The 26,124-nt window shown below is 32.6% G+C and overlaps 2 protein-coding genes and 1 long non-coding RNA gene across 4 annotated transcripts in view; 2 read left to right on the top strand and 1 right to left on the bottom strand.

The window, feature by feature from the left end:
• Positions 1-26,124, bottom strand: part of LOC149475457 (uncharacterized) — a 252,747-nt gene that overhangs the window by 97,611 nt on the left and 129,012 nt on the right. The gene's annotated exons all lie outside the window — the stretch shown is intronic.
• Positions 1-26,124, top strand: part of dsb (scavenger receptor class B member debris buster) — a 101,440-nt gene that overhangs the window by 27,924 nt on the left and 47,392 nt on the right. Inside the window, exon 2 of one of the 2 annotated variants that reach the window (XM_089713385.1) lies at positions 14,837-14,890. The exons of the other annotated variant lie outside the window; for it this stretch is intronic. The gene's annotated coding sequence lies outside the window, so the exon portion shown is untranslated. The remainder of the gene's footprint in view (positions 1-14,836; positions 14,891-26,124) is intronic. 2 annotated transcript variants of the gene reach the window in all.
• On the top strand, positions 3,172-4,692 carry LOC149475459 (uncharacterized). The gene is made up of 3 exons (XR_016318037.1): positions 3,172-3,755; positions 3,882-3,943; positions 4,018-4,692. It is a non-coding gene; the product is annotated as an uncharacterized LOC149475459 (long non-coding RNA).

Raw genomic sequence — 26,124 nt, 5'->3', positions numbered from 1 at the left:
GCCCCGCGATTTCACCCGCAGTGCTCCACTCCTGTTGCCTGTTGGTCATAGCGTGATGGTATACATACCCTATAGCCTAAATGGGCTATCTAACACCGAAAGAATTTTTCAAATCAGACCAGTACTTCTGAGATCAGCGCGTTCAATCAAAAGTACTCTTCAACTTTATAATCCTACTAATATTATAAATTCGAAAGTTTGTGAGAATGTGTGTGTCTTTGTTACTCTTTCACGTAAATACTACTGAACCGATTACAATGAAATTAAGCACATATAAACAGAATAACATGGATTAACTGCACATAGGATAGGTTTTATCCCGGAAATCTCGGAAACGGGAACTATGTGGGATTTCTTTGAAAATGCGGGCGAAGCCGCGGGCAAACATCTAGTAAATAAACGCAATTATATCACACTTTGCATTAAGTACGAATTCGTTATTTGCAATAAATACCAACATTATACTAAATCCACTTTGTAGGTTAGTTTAGCAACCAACCTGTTACTGGCTTATGTAACCTTATTTAGACGTGGCGGAATAGATATTAATTTAACGGTTTTAAAGCGGGGTTTAATTAGATTTAATTAACGAGATGATTTGGATTGATGCTGAAGGTCGTTTTTTGAACTTATTCTGGTCAACTTATATTTTACGAGACGAGAATTTTTCATCGAAACGATAATGTCGGGGTGGATTTAATCAAATATTACCTAACGGTTTTAAAACCCTCCTTTTTAGTTCTATTACATAGAGAAGGTAATATTAACAACAATAAATGGGTCTAAAACTAAGAATAAGATTACATAAGGGTTTTATTACTTAAATAGGTATTTTAGAATGGCATAAGTTACAACATATTAACATGTTTATAGCATAAGCATTGTTTTATAAATTACTAGCAGTCCGCCCCGGCTTCGCCCGTGGTACATATTTACGTTTTCTCTACGTAAGAACCATCCTCGTACTTCAAGGAATATAATAAAAAAAGAATTAACGAAATCGGTTCAGCCGTTCTCAAGTTATGCGCTTACCAACACATTTTGAGATTCATTTTTATATTATAGATGGTTTTAAACTACAATTATGTTCACATTTATTAGAGCTATCTAAAAGCCCAGGCTTCGTCCGTGTAGAATTATGTTAATTTAGACTTAAACTGTCTTACCACAAAAAAATTTAGACAGGGTTTAACTTTAAGCGCGGGTTCTCTTTAATCTGGTTTTGTCGTATTTCACATAGACAACTATTAAAGTGACAGATCCCTGGTTTAAAGTTAGACTGTGTTTAAATTGTTTTGTGGTATGACCATTCGTAATTTATATATAAATCAATCAATTTCCAACATCAACACAATGCTAGAAAAGCTAAAAAATGCTTATTTTTTTAAATCATTAAATAAACACGGGCAAGGTTGTGTCAAACATTATCTGTGACACATCTATGTCAGAACACTCTTTTTGTCACAGTGAAGGTGACATGGAGATTTGACCAAAACTGTATGGTAAAAAATGCATAATTTACGCAGTAGAGTACAAAAAACTAACTTATAAAACGTTACTAGGTATCTGTAATTTACATTGCACTAGCTTGACGCCCGCGGCTTCGCCCGCCTTGTCTAAAACAAATTATTATATTTATTTATCAATTTAATATACCACACCAAGTAAATATTTACAATTATTATACAAAACGGATTAATACGGTAGGTACATAAGGCGGCCTTATCGCTTACTAGCGATCTCTTCCAGACTGCCCAAGGTAAGAGATAAAGAGAAAAAAAAAGACGTGTGGTACTCGGGGACTGCCGCGGTAAAGCTATTGCATGCTATGCCTTCAAGCCACACCTCCGTGCCCGTCGGAGTGGGGAGCGTGAGGTTTTTTCGTTACGGAATTACTGGATTCGGTCCCCGCGCTCAAGGCCCGCGATAGAAGCTATGCAATAGCTTAAAACGTTAATTATATGCTCAAACCATAGATAATATAATACTAGATAATAGATATACTAGTATTAAAACCTTCCTCAAGAATCAATGTCAATTAAAAACAGCGCATCAAAATCAGATGCTAAGTTTTAGAGATCTTAGCACACATACAGACAGATGGAAGCGACTTTGTTTTATACTATGTAAAAAATAAGAGCCAATTTCACCATAATATGCTGATAATATCTGAAACTTATTTTACTTTTAATTAAGTTTCATACAGGTATTTATTAATTGTCATTTTAATTGACAGATAATCTAAACATAACATATTTTGAATGATTAATGATATTTCTTCTTTATAATGCCGCTTTTCCATCTGCAAGAAAACTTCCGCAAGAAATGTCCGACAGTCTGTCTGACAGCAACTTGCAAGTCTACTTGCAGGTGGAAACGCGGAATTAGACTTGCAAGCTGCTGTCAGACAGACTGTCGGACATTTCTTGCGGAAGTTTTCTTGCAGATGGACAGGCGGCCTTAAAGTGGAAGGAAAAGATTTCTACATTATAAGTTATAACCGTAGTCATTGAAATAAAAGATCAATAATTTTGATATGTGCGTACAATGTACATGACACTGGATACTGGCAGAATCCGTCTCTAGACACAATAATTAATAATTATATACCTATTGTACAAACCGGTGATTTATAATTAAATAAAATGTCCTATTTTCTAAAAATTTACGATCAAATTACATCAAAAACGTAATTATCGTTTCAACGGAATCATATTTCACAATTCTTATAAATAATATTACAAAAAATAATTTTATAATGCTGTATATACAGTTTTTATTATACAGAGAAACAAACATATTATTAACAATTATTTTTATTGCAAGAAAGTATGATTTGTAGCTGACCGAATTTTTACTTTGATTGGCACAATTGCTTTGATATAATATATCTGATTTTTAATTACATCGGTTCCGTATACAGTTTATCTTCTAATATTTTATATTGTAGAACATTAAAAAGTAATTTTAGAATATAAAATTTACGTTTTAAATTTTAATGTTCGTTTTCCGATTTATTTATTTATTTATTTTTATTAAGAATTTCCAACAAAGAAAACATAATTTATAAACTCTTAATACTAAAATAGCTTATCGTATAAATAACAATATACGTTTCTTTACTTATAGGAAATTACAACAATCGTATATTTAAACGGATAACAATATCATGTTAGTTTAAGGTGATGAATTAATTTTTCTAACATTTACGGCCCTTTTTAAACCTTCGTAATTTTTATATTATTAAAGTTGTCGTGATGAAAATTCTTGACAAGAAAGTTCAATAGTAACACAATACGTCTACCGTTTTAGAAACATGATTCCATGATATTTTCTCGATAGAAAAAAAATACAAAGTTCTCATTGTTATTTTTTTATAATCTCTGGCATCTTCAAAATAACAAACGTAAAGTTACGACTTTTTGGATATTAACTATAAAATATACAACCTATACGTCTACCGTGTTAGAATTTTGAAATATGCGATGGTTTTGAAATAAACAAGAAATACTTGAAATTAGCGCGCGACCAGCCAATATAGCGAGAGCCGCCCTGTACCTTCCTACCCCGATCGCTGCACGAGTCATTCCCGCTACGGCCGTCACACGGGGAACTTGTGTCGCTCGCGCAATCGTAAAAAAGGGTGACAACACGATAAGACAAAATGAGACAAATGGGGACAATAAAGAAAATAAGAAGAAGAAACATAAAGGTTGGAGGAAAAAGAATGCTTACAATTGGAACAAATTAATGAAGTAAGTTGGTTTTATTTTAAATTTGATGATAATTGTATTATAGACGATGTTTGATATGTACCCCTGTTTTAAGTACATAACGAATGTGTAAGATTTTTTCATTTATAGCATAGATAATCTTTTCAGAAATCCGGAATCCAGAAGGAAAATAAACCCACTGATTGTTCACAATGTGAACCCACTCCTTCGTAAGTACCTTTATTCAGTCAAAAATGTATGTTATCAACGTTCTACTGGTTTTATCGCATGATTCCATTTTTAGCAAAAAGCAACAAAGTGCAAAGAAATAAAAAATCATGGTGAACTTAGTGGAAGTATGGCGGACATAATATGGAACAGGAGCTCATTGGAGTAGTATTATATTTAAAAAAAATACGAAATAATTTCAAGAATTACATTTCTTAGAAGGTGGTAGATAAGTATGTTGTATAAAGAATTTGATGTTGATATTTATTTCATTTATACTTACTACACCTGTGCGGGAAATTGCTTAGTAATAAAACAGGTTTATATTCATATTTACATAGTAATGTGAGTTTTCATTTCGAAAAATTTTGTGTAAGTATATTAAATTGAGTTCCTGGGTGATCTGGAAACACAATTGGGCCCGGAAGATGGCGCTGCAGTCACTCCTCCTAATGACATGAACCGATTTGGATGAATATTTGTGTGCACATTTCATTTTTGTGGGATGATTGGTTGATTCGCTTTCACATTAGCTAATATTATGTATTTTTGTTGTTAGAAAGTAAACTTAATTTAATGTTTATAATACATTATTATTGGTATAAATAAGCCAGTGTTCGTCTCACATTGCTGTACCTGCCTACCTACCCTACCAGGGCCTAACTTTGTTCTGGCTATTTTATTTTGATTATTTGTAATGAATAATTACAATTATAATAGAGTGCAAAAAATAAATACATGCGTCAATATATTTTGTGTTTTTTTTTAAACAATTTTTTTATTTAAAAAAATATCATTCCGACCGCGGCTTTGCCCGCGTGGAATTAGGTTATATCGGATAAAAAGTATCCTATGTGTAAATCCAGGCAATTAGCTATATTTTATCAAAATTGGTAATGTAGTCTTGACGTGATTAAGTAACAACTTACAAAAAAATATACAAATTAACATCCAAAGTTTCGCATCAGTTTTACTGTATTAGTGATATCTTCCACTCTTGACTTTGACTGAGAAGAATTAGGGTTTATAACTTCTTTCAGAAATAGTACCTTTCATTTCTGGGCATGATGTAATATCTACGTCAGCATCAAATTCTATCTAAATCAATTCAGTAGTCCGCGTTATTGAGTACCATTTCATTTTTTCAGAGTAACAATATTTTTTGTTATTTTAAAGATTATTTATAACCTGTATTATTTTGTAATAAAGTAAACATTACGAAATAATAATAATTATTAATAATGTCTAAGTAGTTGTTGGAAAGAAGATTATTTGTTTATAAGCAAGAAAATAAAACCAATAAATCAACAATTGAATAAATGTATAACAATATTATAACTGTATGACGACTCCATACATGTTTGTCCCGAGTCGGCCAGCGGCAGCGCGACGAGTTTGCAAGAATGACTTCGCGCACACCCGCGTTCGCGATAGCGAGCTATTAGACTCCGCCCGCCAAGCAGTAGATTTTTTTTTGTGTATCGTCTTAATGAAAAAATGAATTACAATTTTTGAAATACAACAATTGATGATTTGATATTCGTTTTCTATCTTGTCGTATTTCCTAAAAGAATGTAATAAAATTAATTATAATGTGTGGTATTTATTTCATACACACACACAAACACATGCACATAAACATGCATTCACACTTATATAGCCATAATTCAGACTATTGCGTTTGTTAAAGAAATTAGTTTTTGGTCTATTGTAGGTATCATAAATTTGATATTACATTAATAAAAAAAAACGTAACCTAACATACTCATCCAACAAAACTTAGCGCGAACTATGATTTAGAAGATATGTATTGAAAAGTCTAAAATATTTGTATACTCGCATAAAACCAAACAAAATTAAATATTACTTAAGTATACGAAATAATATATTTTCACAGCGGATCTCTAAAAATTCGCGATGTAATCAATTACATATTGAGGTTGTCGTGCCAATGTTCGCTGAAATACTTATGCAGACTAATTTATCGATGTATAATGATAAACCGATTGCTACATCGGCTAATGTTGTGAAAATATAACTTGCTATTTTACTGGCTTCGTATGAGTGAATAAAAATAATATAGGCATTGTAAGGTTATAAAAAGCAACCTCCACCTTTTTGAAGTCGGTAAAAATATCAATATATTCTTGTTTCAATCTAACCAAAGATTATAAAAACATATACATATTTAGAAGTGTAAAACAACATTATTGCCTTTATTAGACACATCTATATTTTTAAAGTTATTTAACTCTTTGATTAAACGAGCAAAAAGCCTTTTATACATTAACCTCAACCAACAACTCATTAACCACTTATTCATAAATCGAAAAACCAAAAAAATAAACCCAACCAATACAACATTGAAACAAAAACGCAAAAAAAACCCAAAAAATATTTGTCGAAACCACGATTAATAACGCTAGGGCATGCACCCGGGTTTACCCGGTTCCGAAAAACCCGGGTAAACCCGGGTTTTTTGATGATCTTGAGAACCGGGTCTGAATAGTATGAAACCCGGTTCTCCCGGTTCCGACCAAAATATTAAAATATGAAGTATTATTTATATTTTGCTGCATTATTTTAACAAATTTATTCTATCTGGCAACGTCAGACTCACGTGCATCGCGAATTTTCGTGTCACGCCTCAAGCGTGGATCTGATTGGTTGTCTAACCTTAGATGATATAAGTTTCCTACGGGTGTATTACCAAAAAAAAAATTAGGCTTCGAAAATGACAAAAATTTGGCTACTGAAATATTTTTATTAGATTAGTCGTGAATTTGAAAAGCTGTTGATTTTACTGTTACATATAATGATCCAGTCATGTTTTTGTTTTTGGTATCAAGCTGAAATTTATATCGAATACTCAAGTCTTCTGTCCCTTGATGCTGTAAAAAAGTCAAACTCACAAGCCAACGCATCCAAAGATACAGCCGTAAATGCTGAAAATTTTTGCAAATTTCGACATTCGCATTGGACTCAAACCAACAGGGTACTTCTCATGAACACAGAGCCTTTAAATTTCGTAAAAGTAACGTCTTATAACACAGATAAAGGAAAAATTGCTAGAAACATAAATTTTAAAGTTACAACATTATAAAAAATAGGTTTGATCGGAGCCCTCGGAGCGCGAGTCCGACTCGCACTTGGCCGGTTTTTTGCTTTACAGTTTGCAGTTAATGAATAAGGTTTAAGTTTATAATGTGATACTAGCTTCCGCCCGCGACTCCGTCCGCGCGGATATCCGTCTTCGCGTGGATGGTTTATTTCTCCATATTGAGTAACTCTGACAATGACATTTTATAAAAAAAAAGAATCCACTGCGGGTAACGCAACGTGTGTTCGCAGTTCTACAGAACAACGTGTATGGATAAAACTGAAAAATTTAGATTTATTTTTTTTCCACGTATTTTTCCAGGATAAAAAGTATCCTATTTTAAGCCCAGGATAATAAAGTATAATTATACCAAGTTTTATCGAAATCGAACCGTTAGTTTTCCCGTGATGTAAGCATATACAGACAGACAGACCAAAATTTTTTAAATCACATATTTGGGTTTGGTATCGATCCAGTAACACCACCTGCTATTTATTTTTTTTCAATATTTTTAATGTACAGAATTGACCCTTCTACAGATTTATTATATGTAAAAATTATGATAACAAGGTACTTTTATAAGACTGATAAATAAAGAGAAGTATTGAAATTTTGTTTCTTTATTAATTTAATAAAACAAGACACAAGCCGCGTAAAAGGCCTATCAGGTACTTTTATAGTTACTTTTGTTTAATTTCGTATTTTTTTCCGAGGTATTATAAAAGAACCGGGTAACCCGGTTCTACCCGGTTCTGAGCTCGATTTGGAACCGGGTTTCAGAAACTTGGAACCGGACTCGGTTCTGCATGCCCTAAATAACGCATATACGTCACATATTACGCACAAATTTAAAAACATAATTTTCATAAGCAATAATACCCATTTTAATAATTTGTAATCTGTCATATATCCATCAGAATATTGTGTTCACAGACACAAAATAATCTAAGTACGCACAATGATAAAAATTAAAAAATACAACGTATAATGGTAAAAAACGTAACGCACCTAGAATTTTCTATAATTTGATGGTGGCAATACATGATTTATTACTAATTGATGAATATAAATAGCAGATTAATAATTATTTTTAATTTTTAATTCATAAACAGGAACTGTCAAATTTGCCGCCAAAATGTTTATAATGGAATTAAAAAATTACCATTGAAAATAACTAGAGACGTACGTATCGAATAGGTACCTAACTTTTTTTATACAAAAAAACTTCTGCCCGCGGTTTTACTCGCATGGTATATTTAAGTATGTTTTTCTGCTAATACTGACTATATCTATAGTTGTGTCAAATTTTATTCAGATCCTATCTAACCGTTTTGGCGTGAAAGAATAACAAACATCCATACATCCTTCGATGATATAATAACAAAATATTGTGTTATTATTCATTCATATTATTTTTATACAATTTAAATAAAAATTACACTTTCTTGTTGTCCAAAGAATCAGATAATAAAACAAATTGCTATATATTTACAGATAATAATTAATAATTAATAATTAATAACATGCTAGTATTTATCTAAGTATCTACATAATAATTTAATACGTTTTAGTTCAAAGATACAATTATTAAACAAAATTGTTCTTTACATATAATAACATGCTTACACTATCTAAGTATTAATCAATTTAAGAAAAATATGTATATATCTATACTCATCATCAATAATATAAAGGTGAAAAATTTGTTTGTTTGAACGCGAAAATCTGAGGAACTACAGCTTCGATTTGAAAAATTCTTTCGGTGTTAGATAGTCCATTTATCGAGGAAGGCTGTAGGCTATATACGATCACGCTACGACCAACAGGAGAGGAGCCACGGGGGTGAAACCGCGCGGAGCGGCTAGTCAATATTATAAAGCTGAAGAGTTTGTTTGTTTGAACGCGAAAATCTGAGGACCTACAGCTTCGATTTGAAAAATTCTTTCGGTGTTAGATAGTCCATTTATCGAGGAAGGCTGTAGGCTATATATCATCACGCTAAGACCAACAGGAGCTGAGCAATGCGGGTAAAACCGCGGAGCACAGCTAGTTACTTAAAAAATTAACAGCATAGAGACGACATTGCAAGCAGATGCCATATATTTTAATCTAGGTCTAAAACAAGTATTGACCTAGTTAAAACCTGTTTACCTACCTATTTTTATATAACTATCTATGGCTGTGGCAAGCTAATAATTACGTTTAGAATAATAACATCCCGGTAAAGTAAATTTGAATTATTTCTATTCTTTATATATAAAAATGAATCGCAAAATGTGTTGGTAAGCGCATAACTCGAGAACGGCTGAACCGATTTCGATAATTCTTTTTTTATTATATTCCTTGAAGTACGAGGATGGTTCTTATGTAGAGAAAACGTAAATATTATGTACCACGGGGGAAGCCGGGGCGGACCGCTTGTCAATAATATAATATTATTTATCAGAAATAATGTTTTACTATTAGAATGTAAATTAAGCTGGCTCACTTGTATTAAGGGTTAGTTACATCTTATTTTATTATTGACTAAATACTATAATATTTATTTTTCCATCATCATCATCAGCCCATATAATATGTTCCCACTGCTGGGACACGGGCGTCCTATGTGGTTGGGCCATAATCCACCACGCTGGCCAAGTGCGGGCAGATGTCACATGTCGTAAAACTTATTACCTGCTGTATGTGATGCAAGAGAGATAAATAACATTTACATATTGCGATGCCTTTTATTGAATGATTGGAATATTCCAATTCAATTAGCTGTTACAAGCTGGTCTCTCTCTTTTGATTTTTATTTTTCAATTCTCAGGTAGCTTCACCAATGCCTTGTATTTTTTCTATTAAGTGTGCATCTTTGTATGATGGTTGTCTCTTCACTGCAATGAAAAAACAAGCTTTTAAATTATTTATTTTAAATAACAAAGCCTTATAAGTATATCAAAGGTATCTCATATTATATAGTTCTATTCTTACAATGTCTAATTTTAAGGACCATACTATATTTTCAAAGGTATTTTATTCAAATAAACATTCAAAAGATTATCCATTTATATATAAATTTTACTTAATTAAAATAACTGCAATTCCTAGAAAATATTAGAAGAATTATTCAGAACCTAAATTCTTAAGAAAGATACGAATTACAATGTTTCAGGGGCCGTATTATCTCTTATTTCCAGTCAGTTTTGAATGAACACAGTTGTCAGAATTGAACTGACTGGCAAGTTCATAATACCATAATAAACCATGGCTGTTTATTGCGATCGTAATATGAATTTGCCAGTCAGTTTCACGGCGTAAACTGTCTGGAAACAAGAGGTCATAATACTGCCCCAGAACGTCGTTTAAAAATGCAGACGCATATAGAAATGTGACGGTAGACAATTATTTTACTTCTATACTACTTAGTACTAGTTTTTGTATAAAACAGGCAATATATAAAATAATTATAGCGTCAATTAGTTACATTGTAATTACCTATAGGTTTTTCCTCATACCTATATTTAATAACTTAGTATGTCGACGATTGTAAAATGAATCGAGAAGTTATGTGCAATTTTCTTTTATTTGATTTATTATAAATTAGATACTGGCTTCCGTATGCGGTTTCGCTTAAGCCTAAACTTATCAAATTTTAATACTTAACGCTTCCCCGAGAACCAAGCTATTCCTAGGTGAAAACAGGATGAAAATCGGTGCAGTAGTTTTGCGGTTTATTGCGAACAGATTTAGAGACAGCTTCTTTCGACGAAAGAATTTTTTAATTATGAGTTTTAGTACATTAGAAGTATATTTCTACTAGCTGTTGCCCGCAGCTCCACCCGCGTAGTAAAAGAAAAACCCGCATTTTTCCCGTTTCCGTCTGATTTCCGGGATAAAACTTATCCTATATTCTTACTCAGGTCTCAACCATTAGACCGTACATACAAATCGGTTCAGCGGTTTCATCGTGAAGAAGAGACACATACAAACCAATACATACTGCTACCACAGCATAATATAGAAAATGGTAGATCGTGCTGCTACTTTCGCATTTTTAACATTCGTAGGGCCAAATGTGCCTTTCTTATTTGATTCGCGTACTATCTGTAAAAAGTACAAAGTTTTGCACGTGTTTATTTAAATAAATATATTTTATCCATTTATTCATTTTATTAACCGACTTCAAAAAAAGGAGGAGGTTATCAATTCGGCCGGTATGTTTTTTTTTTTATGTATGTACACCGATTACTCCGTGGTTTCTGAACCGATTTACGTGATTCTTTTTTTGTTCGATGCGGGATGGTGTCGAATTGGTCCCATAAAAATTTTATTCGGATAAGCCCAGTAGTTTTTATTTTATGAGCATTTTTGTCTGTATTTGTAAATGTTGCAAGTGCAAGTTTGAAGTCGGTTGTTTTTAACGCAGTTATTGACTTGTTTTATTTATAAATTTAATGACATACACATAATTACGTTATTACGATAAAATGGAATGACTGAGGTTACCTAATTACCTCGCAAGGCCTAGGTCGCCTGCTTTTTAGAAACATGTGTTTTTACAATATCAAGTTAATTATTATTGTTAACTAGTGCTTGCATGTGACGTTGTCTGTGTATTTGAATATTTAGTTTATTAGGTTATACTTAAGAAACCAAATCACATCGGGACATTTTCGGAAATAATTGTAGAATATAATATTCTTGTATACTTCGGTTATGTACTTCCTATGCAACTCCTACTACAATAGTTAATTCCTAAATTTGTGACGATTATTATTATCACGGCTCATTGGATTTTGATGAAATTTAACACAGAGATAGATTATTATTAATCAAGATACTACGAGATACAATACAAAACACCTTTTTGCGACCAATCATTCATACGAAGACGTGCACAAAAACATTAAACCTAAGAGCAATAAACCTATTGCTCTTAGCATTAAACAATAGGTATTTAAAAAAATATACATTAGCATATGTACCTACCTACATAATATCTTCTTAATATATATAAATCTCGTGTCACAATGTTTGTCCTCAATGGACTCCTAAACCACTTAACCGATTATAATAAAATTCGCACACCATGTGCAGTTCGATCCAACTTGAGAGATAGGATACCATAAACATGTATGATGTAGGTACCACGGGCGAAGCCGGGGCAGACCGCTAGTAAGTACTATAAGTATACAATACATATAGTATTAGTATATAATATAAGCAGGATTATTAAATCAAAATGCAACCTTTTACAAGTCAGTCTAGAAAAGTATCAGACCGGAACAGAAAATGCAAGAATCGTAACACTTTTGTTTTCCGTAACGTATTTAAATATTGCTTTAATGTAGCTGGAAATTTCGTTATAACATTATTTTTATTTATTTCTATTGAAAACGTGGTAGACTTGAACTTGATATGTTTTTAGGGTTCCGTAGCCAAAATGGCAAAAACGGAACCCTTATAGTTTCGTCATGTCCGTCTGTCCGTCTGTCCGTCTGTCCGTCTGTCACAGCCGATTTACTCGGAAACTATAAGTACTACAGTGATGAAATTTGATGGGAATATGTGTTGTATGAACCGCTACAAAAATATGACACTAAATAGTAAAAAAAAGAATTGGGGGTGGGGCCCCCCATACATGTAACTGAGGGATGAAATTTTTTTTTTCGATGTACATACCCGTGTGGGGTATCAATGGAAAGGTCTTTTAAAATGATATAAAGTTTTCTAAAAAACATTTTTCTTAAAGTGAACGGTTTTTGAGATATCAGCTCTCAAAGTCGTAAAAAGTATGTCCCCCCCCCTCTATTTTTATAACTACGGGGTATAAAATTCTAAAAAAAATAGAGGTGATGCATGCTAATTAACTCTTTCAACGATTTTTGGTTTGATCAAAGTATCTCTTATAGTTTTTGAGATAGGTTGATTTAACTGTAATTTATTATATTTGCTGCTACGGAACCCTTTGTGCGCGAGCCCGACTCGCACTTGGCCGGTTTTTTTTTCTGTATTTTATTTATTGTTAAATAATATTTACTTTTATAGAGAGGTTTTCATAGAAAATTAACATTTGTAAAAGTAATTTGGTTTTCGTCTAGTTTTGTAAAAAATAACTTATATTATTATGACTTAATTTATTTCTGTTTTACATCTTTTAGTATAGAATTTAATTAGTTTAAAAATTAATCATTCCAATTAAAGAATCGTTTCTCAATTGAATACAAAACATTATAAATAACTAGCGGTCCGCCCCGGCTTCGCCCGTGGTACATATTTACGTTTTCTCTACATAAGAACCATCCTCGTACTTCAAGGAATATAATAAAAAAAGAATTTTCGAAATCGGTTCAGCCGTTCACACGTGATGCTGTGTACAATTTACATCATACTTTGAATAATTAGTAACCTACTATCACGATTTACTAATAAGTAATAATACTTAATTGTTACTGTATTTATCAAAATAAATGCGAAACTACGTAAACAATATAAGTGGAATTTAGCTGAAGCCGATAGGTTAATCTCAATAAACACTAGCTTTATAATATTTTTGTTAAAATTTTTACATATTTTATATTTAAACCTTCATCGAAAATGACTCTATCCATTGGTGAAAATATTATCAAAAAATGTGCAATTATTTTAAGCATAGACACACTTAAGTAATGTGATTAAAGTAAGGATTTACGAAGTATGCTTATTTATCTAGCGACTTAATTAATTAATCAAAGAAACCCAGAAAACACAGCTTGTACAAATTAGTCATTCTTATTTTTCATACAACCTTGCACTGGGTTTTTTTTCTGTCATTAATATTGAATTATAAACACCTTGACAATTCCTCGAAAATTTATAATATTGTAAACAAGCTGTAACCACAATATACATATAAAATAGTTAATATGTCTGTTATATAATGACTAATAATAATTCTCCTAAATCCGGCTACTCACGTACCTGCCGCAGGGGCAATATTGGTACAATCTCGGTTGCACGGCGGTCGGAGCAATTTCAGTTGTTCTCTAAATTGCCCCTGCTTGCCTATACACATCACAATTAAGGAGACAATTATTTAGGATCCAATTTCAATATTGCCCCTGCTGCAGGTAAGTGAGTAGCCGGTTTTACTGAATCTACAGCGTCTAAGTTTAATCGAGATGTTTCCAACTGCGCAGGAGATATAGCTAGACGCCCGTAGCTTTTTATACTACTAGCGGTCCGCCCCGGCTTCACCCGTGGTACATATTTCGCAATAAAAGTAGCCTATGTTCTTTCTCAGGGTCTAAAGATTATCTGTGCCAAATTTCATCAAAATCGGTCCAGTAGTTTATGCGTGAAAACCATACATACATACATACATACAAACTTTTCTTCTTTATAATATTAGTATAGATAGTGAGAAACACTTGTACTGCATTTGCCCGGAATGACCCGGGATAAAATAAAAATAAAATAAATAATATGGAGCTTTATTTAAACAAGATCCAGTTTTTTAATCGATTTAGAAAACTGATCGAACAGTTTTTGTGTATGATCGTAAAACTTAAGTGAATGTCATAAAAGGAATATTATCTGAATTTTAAAAAGTCAATTACTTTGTATTTTAAAGTTCTTCAATGTTTTCTAATTTTTAACACACATTGCTTATGCTTCTTAGCATTAGAATTAAATACAAAGACTTGGAGATAATTTTAAAATGCATTTTATAAGACGACGATAAACCTCGAACATTTTTTACCTAAACTACTACAGTAATTTTTACTGTTGTTGATTTTATAATTATTAATCATAATATTTATTTTTCCAGGTAAATACCGACAAAGCTGTGATAAGTTCATTTATCTACTAAATAATAAATAAGGTAGGTATACCAAAATTGGTCTCTATCCAGTGGTTAACGCGTGAACGTATAAAGGTCGTAGATTCGATTCCCGGTTAAGTAAAGCAAAAAATCAGCTTGACAAGACACATAAGGATTGTCACCTACTTGTCCGTAAAGAAAATCGATCAGTGAATCAGATGTACGAATATTGCATCTGCCCCTTACCCCACAAGGGACACGATACTACACATATAATATAATATGTTATATGACTAGCGGTCCGCCCCGGCTTCACCCATGGTACATCCTTCTAATATTATAAATGCGAAAGTTTGTGAGGATGGATGTATGTATGTTTGTTACTCTTTCACGCAAATACTACTGAACCGATTACAATAAAATTTTGCACACATATTAAAGAGGGTAGCTTGGATTAACACAGCATAGTTTTATGCTGATTATTTTTCCGACCCAAATATCGACCAATAGAATTGCACCATTCGACGTCACGTGGTACAACCTACATGGTATTATACTGATAATTTTTTGAAAATTTTCTCTGGTCGTTGACGTCAAACTGACAGGTTGAATTCAATTGTGAAATTATTGGCCGACATTTGGGACGGAAAAATAATCCCCCGAATACCACACGAGCTTCAAAATTATCTGGCATTTCCCTCAAGGTTCCCTGCAAACAAATAAAGTCGTCAAGTTTTTCAGGAAAAATCACTCGCGCTTCGCGCTCGTGATTTTTTTAACCTTGACTAAAAACTTGACTCCTTCATTTGTTTGCAACGAACCTATCGGAAAATACCCGATAATTTTGAAGCTCTTGTGGTATTATAAGTGAAAATCCAACGGGAATGGGAAGTATGCGGGTTATCATTTGACTACGCGAAAAACTAGTTAATACATAAATATTAAATAAGACATATTAGTTTATACTTTATATTTTATAATAATTAAATTGATTAAGATAATTTTTATTAAGTGACCCTATGGCCTTATATTTAAAGGACTTTCTGAACAGAAAGCTTTTCAATGCCAGTAATATTTTGCTTTCAAAGAAAATTTTATTATTAACACTCTTTTATTAGCTTCACCTGTATGTTTGTAACTGCCTGCTTTAGACACGATTTTGACTTTTAACGGACAGATTTAATTCAAACTTTGTGCAAACTAGGATCGGTGACAATACAATAATTTCATGAGTAGGGGGTCCTTTTAAAAGTTTTTGAAGTGAAACTTCTTTAGGCGCGTTGAGAGTAAATTTCAAGGTCATGCCAATACCATCACGTCATGGAGTAAAGTGATGATTTTAGTATCTTTGAACCTTGCCAAAGAAGTTTCGCGTCTGACACGTGTGCTCGGCACACACGCTCTTAACTACCTATATTAATTACTAGTTTCGCTTCGCGGTTTCACCCGCGTGGCTCCGCTCTTGCCTCTTAGCGTAATGATATATAGCCTATAGCCTTCCTCGATAAATGGGCTATCTAACACCGAAATAATTTTTCAAATCGGACCAGTAGTTCCTGAGATGAGCGCGTTCAAACAAACAAACTCTTCAGCTTTATACTATTAGTATAGAATTCATATATAGTTTAGATACTCTTCACAAGTGATTTCCATACAATTTAAAGAATTAAGACATACAAATACAGGCAGTCTAACAAGTAACGCAATGGTGATAAGGAAATACGTGTATGTCACTGGGTAATATTATATAACGGTTGTGTAAGGTTTCTCACGAGTTGCTAAATAGACGTTGGGACGACCTGATCTGTTCAATGCTTTAGACTCCAAAGAAATTATATACTCTAAAGTTTAGAGTATGGCGCCATACTCTAAACTTTAGAGTATGGATAATTCCTCTTTTGAAATGAAAAGAATCGATTACAAACAAACATACCTACAGATGAAGCTAATAAAAACGTGTTAAAATAATTCGTCAAATTTTAAAACTGAAGAACGGCTCGACAAATTTGTGTATTTTTTAGTTATTACTAGATTTAAGCTCGCGGCTTCGCCCGCTTTGTATAAACCTAATCAATTATATACTAAAACCTTCCTCTTGAATCACTCTATGTATTAAAAAACCGCATCAAAATCCGTTGCGTAGTTTTTAAGATTTTAAGCATACATAGGGACATAGGGACAGAGAAAGCGACTTTGTTTTATTCTATGTAGTGAAGTAGAATTACTAGTATCACAGTATTACAATATATTGTAATACTGTGCTAGTATAGTAATAGTAGTATCTGTGATAGACCGAAGAAAATTTGATGCGTCTTTAGCAGCTTATAAAACAAGTTTGAAACGTCGTAAATAATATTTTCAATACAGGAATAAGCTATTCTTGAAATGTTTACGAGCATAATTTTATTGGATCAAAACATAACTTTGATATACATAATATCATTCTTTTCTCATAATTAAAATATTGCTATTCTGTTTTTTCTCAAATGGAATATTTTGGAACATTTTCCATTACTGCCCGCTCCTATTGGTCGTAGCGTGATGTTAATAATATAGCCTATAGCTTCTTCGATAAATAGACTATTCAACAAAATATAATTGTTCAATTTATAGCAGTAGTTCCTGAGATTAGAGCGTTGGACTTTTGAGCAGGGTAGGGCTAAGACAGACTCTAGAGTCTAGACTGTAATATATAACTTGGGAAATAGAAGTTGTATCTCGTAAATTATATATTGTGTTTAGAATAATATAAATATGTACTTAACATTATTCTCCAACTAATATATTTTAATGTGTTAAATCAGGGGGTGAATTTTTTCTCTCGTGAATTTGTCCGCAAGTAAAACCACGGGGCACGAGCACGAGTATATGTACTATGTACCTAAAACTGAAAGTTGTTGAAATCAATGGCCTTGACCTAAAAACAGCTTTTGATTTACACGTATTTACACTTTACTCATTGATTAGACACTAATGCATAGATACATTACTATTATAAATTTACTTTTTTCTAATCAATATTCTGAAAGGTTATATATTCTACTGTATATAATACTAGCTGCGCTCCGCGGTGTCACCCGCGTGGCTCCACTTCTGTTGGTCTTACGTGATAACATAAAGCCTATAGCCTTCCTCGATAAATGGGCTATCTAACACCGAAATAATTTTTAAAATTGGACTAGTAGTTCTTGAGATTAGTGCGTTCAAACAAACAAACAAACTCATCAACTTTATAATATTAGTATTAGATACACAATATAGGTAATATTCTTACGATATCGAGTTCGAAACTACATTTATAGAAGAATTAATACTTTTCTAATCTGTTTACTAGTTCCATAGGTTATCCCAAACATACTAACGAAATACCTTCACACTGTTTCACTAGTTAAAACTTTCTAGCAAGTGAGATAACTAGGCCGATGCAACGGCGCTTTTTCTGTTTCGGCTGTACCGTCTGCAAAAAAGTTTTTGATAAATTAATTCAAGAAATTATTTAAATTGCATTTATTAAAGTGAAACTTTTATTACATCGTCTCAAACTTTTTGGTCTGTGTAGCGCATGTCGCGTGTATCGCGGCTGCCGAGTAGGTATACCTACTCGGCAGCCGACCGTCACGCGACATGCGCTACACAAAGCAGTGTTCGGAACCGTTCGAACAGTTTCACTTTTACCGTGGTTTCATAAAACCACACAACATTTTTTTCTACATAATATCGTAGTGTCCATGTAGGTACGTAATTTAAGGAAAAAATAAATCTATAATATCCATAGAAAACTAATTAACAATGATAATATCTATACTTAATATTATAAAGCTGAATAGTTTGTATGTTTGTTTAAACGCACTTATCTCAGCAACTACTGTTCCGATTTGAAAAATTATTTCAGTGTTAGATAGCCCATTTATTGAGAAAGGCAATAGGCTTACATATCATCACGCTAAGACCAACAGGAGCGGAGCCACGCGGGTGAAACCGCGGGGTGCAGCTAGTAAAAAATAACTATGAACAATGAATACAATTTTTCTCTCTTCTATATACCTAATATATTAACAAACTTCTTAAATATCATACCTACATGATTACGAAATATTCGATTGAATGAAATGTGCTGTGTATTATAAGAAAAATCACGCCACACCAAAATTGCTACCTAGGTAATTGCTAACGTGAGGTCAATGTACTGTAGTCTATAATGTGTATTGTCATGAACACAAAAAGAAACAAGCTTACACTTGATTATATTGTATGAGAGAAACGAAATTATAACGTACTAGCTTTCTGCTCGCGGCTTCGCCCGCTTTGTCTCCTAATGAATTATATACTAAAACCTTCCTCTTGAATCACTCTATCTATTAAAAAAACCGTATCAAAATCCGTTGCGTAGTTTTAAATATTTAATAATACAAAGGGATTATGGATATAAAACAGAGAAAGTATCTTTGTTTTATACTATGAAGTTATGCAGGTAATTTTTCATGTATAAAAACTTTGAAAGTTTTTTTCTTAAATAACTTAGCAAAGCTTTGGAATTGCATTGAAAGTTTCAAAAATAAAACAATTTTATTGTTCATTTCTATGGTTGTGACCGAAGAATAGTGTTTCAAATATTTTTTTTAATTGTTTATGTATTTAAACCATAGTGTTACTTGCGTCTCAATTGTGATTCTGAAATTGTTAATTTATAATTCTGTAATTTGTTGTACTTGTATAGTAATTTTACATCAATAGATTTTTTGGTAACTCTGAAAACTTAAGTCTTTAAAATTAGTTATAAAAATTACACTATATTAATATTTATATATTTACATATATTTTTTGAACAATATTGTTTATGCTGACGCTACAAAAATGAAAGATACGCTTGACCGACGCGTGATAATTGTGTACCTTTCATAGAAATAACATTTTTGTTTGTCCATTTTATAAACCTCCGTAACCATAAACCGTTATCCACGATTTGTGGTTACGATTTCAAGGTAACCACGATTGCGGTTATCATCAGCTATTTATATTTAGCTTTTTGGAAGTAAGAGAGTGAAATAGGTACAAAATCATTTTTTGTAGCTATATAATACTAGTGGTCCGCCCCGGCTTCGCCCGTGGTACCTACATGTTTAAACTATCCTATCTCTCAAGTTGGATCGAACTGCACATGGTGTGCGAATTTTATTATAATCGGTTAAGTGGTTTAGGAGTCTATCGTGGACAAACATTGTGACACGAGATTTATATATATTAAGATAAGATAAGCTAGCATTTTACTACAATATGTGAAGTCTCAAGTCCCCGAGTGGGGTAAGGGGCAGATGCATTATACATCTGTTTCACTGATCGATTTTCTTTAGGGACAAGTAGGTGATCAGCCTGCTGTGTCCTGCCAGACCGAGACATTTTTTTTTACGTCTTCACCTGAAATCGAACCCCGGACCACTACGCTTACGCGTCAACCACTGTACCAAGGAGGCGGTCAAAACTTATAACTTACTCATTGTTTATTTCTTTTATATCAATAAATGTTATTTAGAAGTCATACTACATAACATTCTTCAAGACCACGTTGAAAATTCGTTACACAGCAAAAACAAAACGACCTTTTAAAAGTCGGTTAAATTGACATTGTTAGAGTTTAGACGCAAACAATAATTAATATTCATATATTCATAATCAAAAATTAAAACCCGAGTTAGTAATATGTAATAATTATCTTTGCTAATGTCATTTTTTGCCCAATGACGCTCGCTTTGAGATCTCAGAAAGCTGTTTTGAACTTTTTTGACCTTACTTGAAACGTTTTTGATTGACGCGTTTAGTATATGTTTACAGTAGCTTAAATGTTTAATATCTAAAGTATTAAGTAGAGAAATTTTGATAATACGTCTATACTAATATTATAAAGCTGAAGAGTTTGTTTGTTTGTTTGAACGCGCTAATCTCAGTCTGATTTTAAGAATTATTTCAGTGTTGGATAGCCCATTTATCGAAGAAGGCTATATGCTGTATAATATCATCACGCTAAGACGAAGAAGCCTATATGCTGTATAATATCATCACGCTAAGACGAAGAAGCCTATATGCTGTATAATATCATCACGCTAAGACGAAGAAGCCTATATGCTGTATAATATCATCACGCTAAGACGAAGAAGCCTATATGCTGTATAATATCATCACGCTAAGACGAAGAAGCCTATATGCTGTATAATATCATCACGCTAAGACGAAGAAGCCTATATGCTGTATAATATCATCACGCTAAGACGAAGAAGCCTATATGCTGTATAATATCATCACGCTAAGACGAAGAAGCCTATATGCTGTATAATATCATCACGCTAAGACGAAGAAGCCTATATGCTGTATAATATCATCACGCTAAGACGAAGAAGCCTATATGCTGTATAATATCATCACGCTAAGACGAAGAAGCCTATATGCTGTATAATATCATCGCATCACGATATTATTTTCTATCCGTGCTTTCGATCGAATAATTTATGCTTACAATTATTATAGCTTAATTTTATTTTTACTTCTTTAAGTGACGAATTTTAATCAAGTATTACATTCTTCGTACTTACATACACTTATAAGTAACATATTTTCAAGTTTCTAATCTTATTAGTAGGTAATTACTAATACTAATCAATGGTTTCTTCAGTCATTAAGACATTAATATTAACTAGCTGCTCCGCGCGGTTTCACCCCCGTGGCTCCACTAATGTTGGTCGTAGCGTGATGATTTATTATAGCCTTATAGCCTTCCTCGATAAATGAGCTATCTAACACCGAAAAAATTTTTCAAATCGGACAAGTAGTTCTCGAGATTAGCGCGTTCAAACAAACAAACAAACTCTTCAGCTTTATAATATTAGTATAGCTTTGATAAATTGACTGCTAGGTATTTGATATTAGACATGTTATATGTTTTTCAATAAATTGTAACGCATCGTATAAACTTCAATATTTGCTAACAAACATTTTTTTTAAATAGGATAACTTCTTAGACATTTAATATTTTATGTATGTTTATTTGTATTTAATCAAATATTACAGATGAAAGATATCACAAATATGTACATAACGCTGTCCTTGACCGCTTTGTGATAATTGTTTGAACTGAAATGAAAAATATAGTAAAAAAACCATAATCAGATGAAATTATTGATCCTTGATAAGTGTACAAAGTTTGAATTTTTGTCCGTTTAAAGTGGGACATACAATAGGTGAAATCATCTAATAATTGATAGAGTTAATAATTTCAGTTTGTTTCTATGATCACGAAGATGATGATGAAGATTTTAAAAGAATAAAATATATTCAATTCACTGTTTTTCAGAGTCGAATATTCAACTTTACTATGTAGTTCAGTGCGTCGAGAAATTTCTCTCTTTTCTTGACATAATCTTGTAATTTCCAAGTTTTCCTTTGTCACATCCATACTTAATATTATACTGAACCAATTTTCATGAAATTTGGTATGGATATAATTATTTTGATACCCGAGAAAGGACATATTCTACTTTTTATCCCGGGAAAATGACGCAATCCCGGAAATCCCACGGGAACGGGAACTATGCGGGTTTTTCTTTGACTGCGCGGGCGAAGCCGCGGGCGGAAACCTATTAAACCAATAAAGAAGAATTTCAACACACTAGACCGCTTTTCGTAATAATTATCAAAATGTACAAAATTGAATCCACTGTTTTGTAGAGTCGATTACAATTTTGGGCATTTTTTATACAATGATTTTTTGTAATTTTTACTAACATACTTACATCTATAAATAAATAATTTACATGTTTTTCTATGATTGTCACATATTGGTATAAAGATGAAAGAAATAAGTACACACCACCCTTGACCGAGTTGTGTGCCGGTGCGCAAATGTTGCGCACAACCAGTTTCTAGTGAATAAATATTATACGTTCACTGACTTTCCTCTTTTACCAGATATACTAGCTGTGGCATGTGACTTCGTTCGTGTATCTTTATATCACGCTTCACCTGTATGTTTGTCTATTTCTATGTAAACTGCATCGATTTTGATGCACTTTAAACGGAAAGATTTAATTCAAACTCCTTATGAAGGATCGATGAAAAAACAATAATTTCATGAGTTTAAAGCGTGTTTTCAATTCTTTTTTCTGAACTACATTAATTATTATTCCTAAAAATATTGAATATGAAATATAAACAGTTTTATGGCGATCATATTTGTCCAGAATTAAAGTTATACTAAATTTAACGCGAATAAAATCACTAAAAAACAAATAAAGAGACAAGTAGTGTTAAAAGGGCGTCCAATCCTATCCTATCCTATCCTATCCTACTATAATATTATAAATGCGAAGGTGTGTGTGTGTGTTTGTTACTCTTTCACGCAAATACTACAGCACCGATTACAATGAAATTTAGCACATATATAGAGGGTAACTTGGACATAGGATAGGTTTTATCTCGAAAATCCCACGGGAACGGGAACTATGCGGGTTTTTCTTTGAAAACGCGGGCGAAGTCGCGGGCGGAAAGCTAGTACTCATGTAAAGTTATAAAATACTAGCTTTCCACCCGCGGCTTCGCCCGCGTTTTCAAAGAAAAACCCGTTCCCGTGGGATTTCCGGGATAAAACCTATCCTATGTGTTAATCCAAGTTACCCTCTATATGTGTGCTTAATTTCATTGTAATCGGTTCAGTAGTATTTGCGTGAAAGAGTAACAAACATCCATACATACAAATTTTCGCCTTTATAATAGTATTAGGATTAGGATTAGGATTACATTCGCAATTCGTAAGTGTAATAATTTATCTTAGTAAATGAGTATTAAAAATAATTAATATTACATTGAATTTTGTCGACAGATTGTCGGAAAGGTAAAGGAAATTGCTTCATAAATATTTTTATGTAAAGGAAGTCCGACTCTACGTTATTTTTAATATGAATATTACATTCAAAGAAGTATAATGTGAGCATTTTGCTCATAACTGAAAGAAAGGAAAAAAATGTATATAATACTAGCTGCGCTTTGCGGTTTCACCCGCGTGGCTATATATCATCACGCTAAGACCAACAGGACCGCTCCTGTAATGATATATAGGATAGCCTTCCTCGATTAATGGGCTATCTAACACTGAAAGAATTTTTCAAATCGGACCGGTAGTTCCTGAGATTAGCGTATTCAAACAAACAAACTCTTCAGCTTTATAATATTAGTATAGATTATCATTTAAAATGTATAATATAATATTACTTTTAAGCATTTTAGATCGAACCCCCGTGTAGCCCTTCCTATTAAGTAGATACCTATTACAATCACTTTTTAGATAAAATATAAAACGACTTAACTTAGAACCTATACGAAATCGAATTCTTTAGTGCAATCTGCTAAATTAGTCTGAAACTAACCACACCTTGTCCGTAAAAAAACTATCAGTGAAACAAATATATGATGAATCTGCCTCATTCCCCACAAGGGGACATGGGACTTTATCTTACTAATGCTATTCTGCTAAATTACTAATCTTCTTATATATAAAAATGAATCGCAAAATGTGTTGGTAAGCGCATAACTCGAGAACGGCTGAACCGATTTCGATAATTCTTTTTTTATTATATTCCTTGAAGTACGAGGATGGTTCTTATGTAGAGAAAACGTAAACATGTACCACGGGCGAAGCCGGGGCGGACAGCTAGTAATATAATAAATGCGAAAGTCAAGAATGCTTTCACGAAAGATTTGGATAAAACCCTGTTTTATTTTTTCTTTAATGTATTTTCGGTATAGTGCGAAATAAAGGTATATCTTTGACTAAAACAATTAAACAATTAAATTAAAAAGGTACTGGAACTAATTTAAATGAAACTTTCGAGTAATATAAGTTTTATATCAGAATAACCAATGAGCTATGGAATCTTGGTTTTGCGTATGAAACCACGCAACAATTTGAAATATATTTTAAAGTCGGTTAAAAGTCAATGACACTTGCAAATTATTGCCGTTTCCGTATTATTCCACTGTCATATAATATATTTGTATCGATATTTTGACCTCCACGTTGCGTCAGCAAGGACCAATGTACCCTGAATTATATTATTTTTTGTTTAAGTTTGAGTTTGACGTTATAAGTATCCATAATAATCTATAATATCAAAATAAAAATCGCAAAATGTGTTGGTACGCGCAAAACTCCGAAACTCGAGAATGGCTGAACCGATTTCGTTAATTCTTTTTTTTATTTCTTGAAGTACGAGGATGGTTCTTATGGAGAGAATACGTAAACATGTACCACGGGCGAAGCCGGGGCGGACCGTAACATAATAAATGCGAAAGTCTTAAGAATGCTTTCACGAGTACCTAAGCTTTGGATAAAAACCTGTTTTATTTTTTCTTTAATGTATTTTCGGTATAGTGCGAAATAAAGGTATATCTTTGACAACAATTAAAATAAATACCAATTTTTTTAATTTAACCCCCAAATGATTGAAATAGGGGATGAAAGTTAAAACTTTTTTGACTTATAAAATTATTTTATACGTCAGACATATTATGGAAGTAAAAGTGTTTATTGTATAAAAAAATGTATGCGTGTACTAGTGTACACACGTAATAAGTGTAACTTCTTTATAAAATAATTTACTGTATGCAACTTTACAGAAATACGTCGAATCACGCGTGGTAGGTATAAGAAAAAGATGGCGCGTAACGGAAAAATGTCACGCGTAACGAAAAAATGTTACACTAAATTTTTTTCCAACCCCGATAAAGAAGTTTCACTTCAAAAATACTAATAGCTTCCCCTAATCATCTTTTTCTAAATATTTTTGTTCTAAATACCAAGAGTCGATCATAACCTACTAATCACTATACTAGAGAGACTTAGAGGTTGTCCTACTAATACCATTTTTAATCGAAACTATTATATAATATTATTATATTATGTAAGGTCTGGCCTTGTGCAGATAAAATCTGATTATATGAATAAATTAATAGATATTTGGTACACATTTTATTTTGAAATATATCTGTTTACTTAACGGTAATTAAATGCGGTTTAAGGCCGTTTTCAATGCTCGAAGTCACGTAGTAATATTTTGATTATGAGCATGCATGTAAGTTTCGTCTGAAAGCTATTATGGTTGAACAGAATTTAATAAATTTTATCGCATTGTGAAACTGAAATTTCAACTTGGTGTACCGTACCTACTATGCAACATCATCGGTGAAAACTAGCTCCTCCCGCGGTGTCGCCCGCGTTTTCTAAGAAAAAATCGCATAGTTCCAGTTCCAGT

This window comes from Colias philodice, chromosome 30 (genome assembly GCF_061535455.1).
Source record: "Colias philodice isolate Cphi_HAF_F1 chromosome 30, ilColPhil1 Martin Lab GWU primary, whole genome shotgun sequence".
Classification (NCBI taxonomy): Eukaryota; Metazoa; Arthropoda; class Insecta; order Lepidoptera; family Pieridae; genus Colias; species Colias philodice.
The sequence above is the reverse complement of the archived record's forward strand: the minus strand, read 5'-3'. Positions and strand labels throughout refer to the sequence as shown.